Source organism: Lacerta agilis, chromosome 6 (genome assembly GCF_009819535.1).
Source record: "Lacerta agilis isolate rLacAgi1 chromosome 6, rLacAgi1.pri, whole genome shotgun sequence".
Classification (NCBI taxonomy): Eukaryota; Metazoa; Chordata; class Lepidosauria; order Squamata; family Lacertidae; genus Lacerta; species Lacerta agilis.
Genome location: NC_046317.1, coordinates 73,762,153 through 73,770,826, shown reverse-complemented (window position 1 = coordinate 73,770,826; position 8,674 = coordinate 73,762,153). Strand labels below are relative to the sequence as shown.

At 42.0% G+C, this 8,674-nt stretch overlaps 1 protein-coding gene across 1 annotated transcript in view; it reads left to right on the top strand.

Annotated features, from left to right (window-relative positions):
* Positions 1–6,177: 6,177 nt before the first annotated feature.
* Positions 6,178–8,674, top strand: part of PABPC1L (poly(A) binding protein cytoplasmic 1 like) — a 28,754-nt gene continuing 26,257 nt past the window's right edge. The window contains exon 1 of the mRNA XM_033153437.1: positions 6,178–6,395. The gene's annotated coding sequence lies outside the window, so the exon portion shown is untranslated. The remainder of the gene's footprint in view (positions 6,396–8,674) is intronic.

Genomic DNA, 8,674 nt, shown 5'->3' with positions numbered 1-8,674 from the left:
GTGGTCTGTTGTTTTTTTTTACACTTTTGTTTGTTACTGCCATGGCTGACTACTGTGGCGGTAGAATGACTGCTGTTTTATGTCTTGTAGCTTGCTTAACTCTGCTAAAGCAGCCTGTAAGGTCTGCACCCCCCCCCCAAAAAAAAACCACCACCTCGTCACAACTGTTTAGAGTTGGTCACTTCTGTTTCACAGGAAGAGTGAAAGAAGACACCTTGTGCAAGGCTTTACAGCATCCAAGCCAAACTGCCTATCTACTGGACATCTGCCTTCTTATAGACAATAGTGAATGATTTTGAAAAGCATAAAACATGCTGCGTTATTCCTTCAGATATTAAAGCAGCTTTGGGTTCTAGAAATAATTTAGATCCTAGAAAGGTTGTAATGTAACACTGAACAGAAATGGCTTCAAGTGGCCCTTGATTTCTTAGCTTTCTGACATGAAGCATGAATTCATGTTCAAAAGCTACCTACATTATGAAGTCCTTTAGGAATAAGGTTTGTCCTATAAGTACAAGTAGCTTGTAGGTGCAAGTGATCAAAGTTTCTAAATGGCACTTTGTGGGTTGTAATTGTATTAAGAACAGTTCTGCTGCGGAAGTCTAAATTGTACTTGCTTTAGACTTTTGATTCTTTTCCATTATTAGAATTATATCTTAATTCTGCAAGGTATTGGTACCACCAGCTCTGAGGTTCCTAGTATGAAATACAGTTTGTGGTTCTAGTTTTCTGATGCACTTTAAAGGGATCTTTCCGATTGCTTCTATGAAAAGATGCTTGAACTCCCCCTGCAGAAAAAGTGCACAGGTTCTTTCAAATGGTAAGAAATGTACCCAAAAGCAAGGAACCCTGTTCCAGCAAAGACTAAGAAGGGTTCATCTAGGCTTCCTTTTGTGTCGTGTTTCTAGGCACAGATTCAGGCTTTAAAGCTCTCTGTCCAAGCAGACTTTTTTTTTTTGTCCCCGGCCTTTCCCTGGGAAAACCCGTGTTTTACCGCTGAATTGGAGCAAACAGGTTTTCTGCAGATTGCTATTTGCTCTATTCAGTGGAAAAACACAGGTGTTCCTGGGCAAAATGCCAAAATCAAAACTCTCGGATACGCCGCTTTAAAGCATGAACCTGTGCCTGGAAAGCACAGCACAAAATGAAGTCTGGATGGGCCCTTAATGTTGAATCTACACTTACTGATGATTTAAGAAGGTTACCTTTGTACTCTCCCAATGTGTCAAGTGCTTGAAATTGGCACCAAACAGTAACACACTTCCTGCGCTACCATTTCAGAGTGCAGATAATGAGCTGTGTGTTTCAGTACTTCCTCATGAAGGAGACTCCATCTGTTTGGTTTAAAAGGCCAGGCTGAATCCTTCGCTCTAATCTACTTGTTTTGCATGCATAAGGGGTTGTTTTTAATTGAGCATTCAAAGATGCAGCCCTCCCAACTTGCAGCCTGAAATTGCGCAGCTTACAAAAAGTGTGCTTTTAATTCCTGCAGAATGTAAGCCAGCCTTCCAGATACGTTCCACAATTTGTTTGCTTGTCTCTGTATGTTGTTGGCTCATGCCCAAGTGTACAGTACTTGTCTTGGAGCAGAAAGGGAAGAACGTGATAACGGCCTAAAACAGCTTTTCGTCTAGACAATGTGGAAAAGCAACTTGCTGCGATACCAAGCAAGCAGCTGCCAGTCAGTTGTATTTTTTTCCGTTCAAGGACTTTACCCTTCACAGGAAAATGAGAGCAATGTTATGGCCAGACTTTGAAAGACTTGTTCTAGTTCCCTAGCTGCTTTTGCTGTTACAGAAAAGCCACAACTTAAACTGCCTTTGATAGCCTATGGCTATCCGAACAGCCCATGTGCAGAGAGGAAAATGGAAAGGTGTCCTGAGTAGCAATGAAGTAGTATGACTTCATGTAGAGATAGAAATATGCTGAAAGAAGAGATGCATGGAGACTGCTTTAAAGTGTGCTTGGTGTTAACAGCTCCAGCAACATGATTTGTGGCGTAACAAAGTTAATGTGGCATGAGCCTTTTTCATCAGATGCAGGAGCTATGGAGATGATTGATTCAAGCAGAGACCAATGATTAATTGGGGGGTGGTCAAAGGACTGGTCCTTTTTATTTCCCCTGCAATGATTGCCCAAGCTCTTTCTCACCCATCCACAGTGACATGGTGAGCCCTCTTTGCTGTTGACACTTGTTTTTGTCCCTCGCAGCATCTTTTGCCATTGTGTTCAGGATTGGAATGTGCGGGGAGATAAACATTTGGGCCATTAGGGTGGGGTGAGAGGAGCATCCGTCGTGGGTGAAACAGACAGGCATTCCAGAAGGGTGTAAAAGATCATGGGTTGTATCCAAGTAAGTCGTAAGTACGTTTATTGAAATTAATGAGTTTAAGGGCATTGGTTTCAATGGCTCCTACTCCTGAGTATGATTTGTTTAGATAAAACCCTACATAATGTTTTGATGTTAATAAAAGTTATTTAGATGGTAAATTAAAAAAAAAGTCAGGTTCAGAGGCTTAGTGAGAGCAGCATGTCAGGCAAATTGATAGCAGTTTTTCATTGGCTCTGTGTCTAGCATTCAGGCACTGAATCTGGGTAAAACTGAGCATGAGACTTAACCCCAGCCCGTTGATTCAGACTGGACAACAGTTATGGGGAGAGAAGTTCCCCAACAGCTTCTTAAAAGCACAGTCTCATCTGAGTAGTAGGAATGACATTTTATCAGTAATACATTAAATTTAGAAAGCTCTGCATCTGTAAGAAATCATTCTTTTAGTGTGGCAGCCCTTACACTTTGGAACTCACTGCCTATTGACTTCAGGCAGGCACCTTCACTGTACTATTTTCAGTGCCTGCTTCAAAACATTTTTGTTTAGGCAAGATATGTAGAACATTGACATGTGTTTTAATCTGGTTTTTAGTTTATTGCTTTATTTTTGTAAACCGCTTTGCTGTTTGGTTTGGTTTTACAATCAAATAGTGCAAATTTTGTGAAATAAATAAATAAATATAGAAACGTTTTTGGTGTCTCATTTACCTCTTCACTCTAGGGAAGTCCCAAGGGTTATGCTTACTTTAACTTTCTATGCACATGTATGCATATATAAATTGCTTAAATGTTCTACAGTACTTACAATCGAGTGGAATTTAAATTTTGTTCAAATGAAAAAGAGAGAGACTGAAATCTTTGCCAATGGGATTCTGTGTCTTCCCATCTTTTAATACTTGTTTTGTGCATGTCCCAACTCCTGGAGAACGATATATCTGTTTGCCATTGTGGCAACTAAAGAACGTATAGTGAATGTTATACAGTGGTACCTCGACTTACGAATTTTTCGACTTACAAATGAAAAAAGTGCCCGCACGCCTACGAATTTTTCGACATCCGAAGGACATCGATTGGCGGTTTTAGATGGGGTTTACTCGACTTACGAATTTTAGATGCGGTTTACTCGACTTACGAATTTTTCCGAATTTTTCGTTTCCAATGCATTCCTATGGGGAAATCGCTTTTTTCAACTTAGGAATTTTTCGACCTACGAATGTGCATTCAGAACTGATTAAATTCGTAAGTCGAGGTACCACTGTAGTTTTAAAATGTCAATGCAGCAACATACAGAACGCACAGTGCATTGTTATACATGTTACTCAGAAGTAAGTCCCAATGCTTTCAATGGAGCTCTTACTCCCATCCTGGTGCCTTCCAGTTGTTTTGGACTACAACTCCTATCGTCTTCTGACTGGCCAGCCACACCCCTTTCAAGAAACTCCATTCCTTCCCTTCTGTTTTGTCTCAACCCCACCCTTCCTGCACCCCACTATTTGAGTTGTCTTTGACTTGGGTGAGTGTGTTACTTTTCCTGAATCATTTTTTGCATTCCTGCACATACTATATTGTGGTTCCTCTAAGCTTGTTGCTACCTCCCTCTTGTTCATAGGTGGTGCTATTCTGGCTACATAAGAACAGGCATTTTTTTTAAAAAAAAAAACGCATTCACTTTTAGTACATAGGATTCAACATAGTTTAATTGTTTGTTAGGAAGCAGGTCAAGTGACTGTTTCCAATGGGCTGTAACTACCAGTCATACTCAAGAGTAGACCTTTTGAAAAAAGCAGGATTATATTTTTTAGTTTCTTTGCATTTTTAATATTTTACTTCCTTATGCTTAGAGGACAGTTTTGCATTGAACTTTCCTTCTGTTTATGCAGCTGGTTTTTATGCGGAAAGTTTGTTTTGATACTTAAGAGGATGCTCTCTTTAGTTGTTAACTGTGCTTTATAGAATGTATTGATTCTCTCATATTTGTTGCTTATTAAGGATGTTTTAACCTATGGATGGAGCCAGTGCTATTCCTACTCATAGTTGACCCATTGAAGTGAATGGGCATGGATCACTTAATTTTGATGGGTGTACTCTTGAGTAGAACTTTATTGTCTACAACTTTCTCTTGTAACCTATGTACTACATCTAATGCTGGAGGCAATGTGCCCCCAGTGACCATTCCTGGAATTCACAGGTGGGAATGTCCCAGATCCTACCAGTGGCGTAGTATAGGGGGGGAGGCACAGGGGTGGTTGCCCCAGGCGCAAAATTGTTAGGGGTGCAAAATTTCAAAACCCTGTGCTTCCTAAATACAGCTGTGTACTTCCTTTGGGCTGTGTTCTCTTCCCCATGCGAACCAGGAAGTGGCCTATCCCAAAAACAGAATGACTTGAATGTACATATGTACTCTGCCTGTTTCCCTCCCTTTCTCTCTGTGCGGCGCCGGGCATTGGCAACCCATGCTATGCCACTGGATCCTGCTGTTGGTCTTCCCATAGGCACCTGCTTGGCCACTGTGAGATCAGGCTGCTGGACCAAATGGGCCTGATCCATCAAGCTCTTCTTATGTCCTTAAACCACACAGAGGGAGGAATTCAGCATAGGGCCAAGAAGATTGCTCTGTCAGTGTAAGCATTTCTGCTTGCCTGATTCAACCGTCTGCCCTCTCCTCTCCCTGCATGCTGTTCTTGGGGGTGGGGGGGTGGAGGAAGCTCTGTTGTGCTAGTGATGGTCTTTGTGCAAGTTTCTGCTAGTGGGGCTTGTTATAGTTGAATCCCACCCCCCTCCATTTTGTTTAAATGGTACATAAATGGTCCAAATAACTAAACAAAACTAACATGGGTCCATTGATTTCAATGTCTCTACTCGTGAGTCAAACTAGATAAGCACAGATTAGTATTAAACAAAAGTCTATACAGGCTAGGTTTATATATTTTTTTAAAAAAATAATAAATAAATCAACAGCCGACCCCTCTCCTCACCCACCCCTACTTTTTAGAAGGGAAGTGCATAGCTTTCATCCCAGAGTCGAATTCCAGTATCTCTTTAAAAACAAACCTGCAGAGTAGGCAAGGGGGTGGAGTCTGTTTTGTAGTATTTTGAATCCATGAAGCATCTTATAAATGAGTGGATGACAACCTTAACTGCTGGTGTTGGCATCGAAGCTCACAGGAGCGCAAGACCCAGCTTCCCACCCTGAACACTTTCCAAAAGAGCTGGTTTTATTGCCTTGCCCTGTACTTTTAACTCAGGTGGGATTGGCAGCATGGTGTGGGGTCTCAGGAAAAGCCACAGAGGCCTGTTCTTATCCTGTTTTTGGGTTAGACTAACTGATGCCATTTTGCATCTGTAAAAAACTACCTGCTTTAGAATTTAGGAGGGTGAGCCACAAATACGTGAAGACCAGATAACGTTGCTAGGCGATTTTCAGGAAATCCTCCCTCTGCCAGGCAACTCTCCCCTTCAAGGTCTCCCGGCAGGGTGTCCTGTTTCAATCAGCGCAAGGAACCTCGAAAGGGGGAAAGAGAGGGGGGATGCCTATTTAAAAAGTATGAACAAAAGCTATTTGGGGCAGCTTCACCATCACACCGGTGAGTGTGGCTCACCCACTCTGTTTTACCGACCCCTATGGTTGTAATCCGTGGGCAGTCATTTAATTTTATCCTGATTCTAATTTTTAAACTGCATTCTAATCAATTGTTTGATTGTGTTTTGATTGTGCTTGAATGTATTTGATATTTGATGTTAGCCGCCCTGAGCCCAGTCTTGGCCGGGGAGGGCGGGTATAAATAAAATTTTACTTACTTAATTACTCAGCTGAATAAACGAGTGATTATGGGAATCTCTGTCTATGGCATTTATTGGCTTTTCAGTGACCAAGGCAGCTTGGGCCCGATTAGCGGACCCCAACAGTGGCTGGAATGGTTGGAGCAGGTGGTGGTGTTACAGGAAGTGGCTGGCCACACCTATGAGTCAAGGGGGCGGGGCAATGTATTTCTGAGAGCTGCTCCCACATTAGGGAGGACCAGCACTGAAGGTGAATGTTTGCTGGCGGCCTTGCATAGAGTCACATGTGAGTGCTTCATGGGTTGGAGGGGAAAGCTGGCTGGTGGGAGGGATTGGGAAATCACGAAAAGTATATTGTTACATGTATAGCCAGGTTCTATGCATGTAAGGAATAAGGAATGTTTACTCTTAGTCAAGATTTCAGGTGAACATGTTCCCAAATTAAGTGTGCAAAGAACTGCAGCTTGAAGTTGAGCCGGTTTAATGCTCTACTAGGGCTCTAACTAAGAGACATATTGAATTTGGAACAAAAAAATAAAAAAATTCCTTCCAGTAGCACCTTAGAGAACAACTAAGTTTGTTCTTGGTATGAGCTTTCGTGTGCATGCACACTTCTTCAGCATGCACACGAAAGCTCATACCAAGAACAAACTTAGTTGGTCTCTAAGGTGCTACTGGAAGGAATTTATTTATTTATTTATGTATTTATTTTTGGACTATGGCAGACCAACACGGCTACTTACCTGTAATTGAATTTGGAGTTGGCTTTCTGGATTTGTTTCCTACCTCATCTCCCCCACCTTTCAGCTGAGACGAAAGTGAAATTGTGGATTTAAGCAGACACACTAAAAGCACATGAAATAACTGCCTTGGCAGTTCGCCAGAAGGATCTCGGGAGTGTAGCTGATCACAAGCTGAGCATGAGTCAGCAGTGTGATGGAGCTGCAGAAAAGGCTAATGTGGTTGTTAGGCTTCATGAATAGAACCATAGTTTCCAAGTCACACAACGTAACCCTGCAGTTTGCTGGTTGTAACCTAGGCTGTGACTCAGTCCTAATTTATGATTTTCCCAGTGTGTTCCGTTCAGTGTGAGACCATTTCTGGACAGAAAAATCAACTAAGCAACCAGTTAAAAACAAGTCTAGTTACTTTCCACCATTAGTTTCCAATTGCTTAGTTAGTCCTTTATACAGCAACCAGTTAAAAGGTTTCCCCTTAATTGTCCTGCAGGAAGGAAAATCTAAAGGTCAGTAACAAGACTAGGAGGAGGGACCCTCAAGGGGGGAGTTAACAAACACACCCTAAAATATTTGTTTTCTCTCTGCCCCTAAGTTTGTTTTGTAATACATATTTTTCTCAGCGCCACTCTCCCCAAATGCTTGACTCTGGTTGCAATGTAAGTGGTTCTTACTTCGTTTCTAAACGATACAAGTGATACAAGATTGAAACTGATTTTTTTTTAGAGAGAGAGAGAAAACGAGCTCCGTACCAATTTTCAACTTTTTAGTTATAACATAAACAGCTTCCTTTGTTTTATACCTGCTGGTATCCCCCTGTTCACTGTATCCTTGTCATCCTTCTCCCCTTAGGAAACAAAAATTATGCCAGTCCTTTAATTCCTGGTGTAAATTTTCTCCTAACTTACCTAACGGGCTACCCTGTTTCTCCTAAAATAAGACATGGCCATAAAATAAGCCATAGCAGGATTTCTATGCATTTGCGAAATATAAGCCGTTCCCCAAAAATAAGCCATACCCCGAAAATAAGCCATAGTGACGTGGTACCTCCCATTAAAACAGCCTGGAGAGGCGTGGCTTTGCAGCGTACCGATGCGACACGGTTAAAATAAGACATCCCCTGAAAATAAGCCATACTGTGTTTTGTTGAGCGAAAAAAAATATAAGACTGTGTCTTATTTTAGGAGAAACACGGTATGTGAACATCAAGTTAACACACTCTTCCTGCGTGGAGGAGTGAGGGGGAAGGTTACTGCCTTTCCCTGGCCCTCAAATCCTCTCTACCAGTGAGTTGGCAGTGAACTGAATGACACCCCTCTCCACTCAAAAAATGCCCCCACCTAGAAATGTGAATGCTCCACCTAACAAGGAAGGCTGGCTACAGGGATGTGACACAGCACATCTTTTGAGAGTCATCCTTAAATTTATGCAGTGCCGTGTCCAGATCCTCTGTTGAGTCTTACCCCACCTGGCTCTTGTAATCTGCTGGTGAGCATTGGACCCTATATGACACCAGTGGGTCCCAAAGTGGGAGATATCCCTCTATTGTGGGTGGGGATGGGTGGGTAACCTAGGGTGTCCCCCTGAGAGGCAAGGGGGCGACAGGGGAACTTTGAAAATCTGACATCACTGAATCAAGTTCATCAGTTTGGTTGAATTGGTTAATTAAAACTAAATCGTTCTAATTGGTTTGTGAAGAAATGTTCAGTTGTTACTGTTTTGAATTGTACTGTGTTCTTATCTTCCTTAAATGGATTGTGCGAACCGCTATTCTGAATAATACTTTTTATAGGGTAGGGGGAACTGGAGATGAGTTTATGGCAGGCAT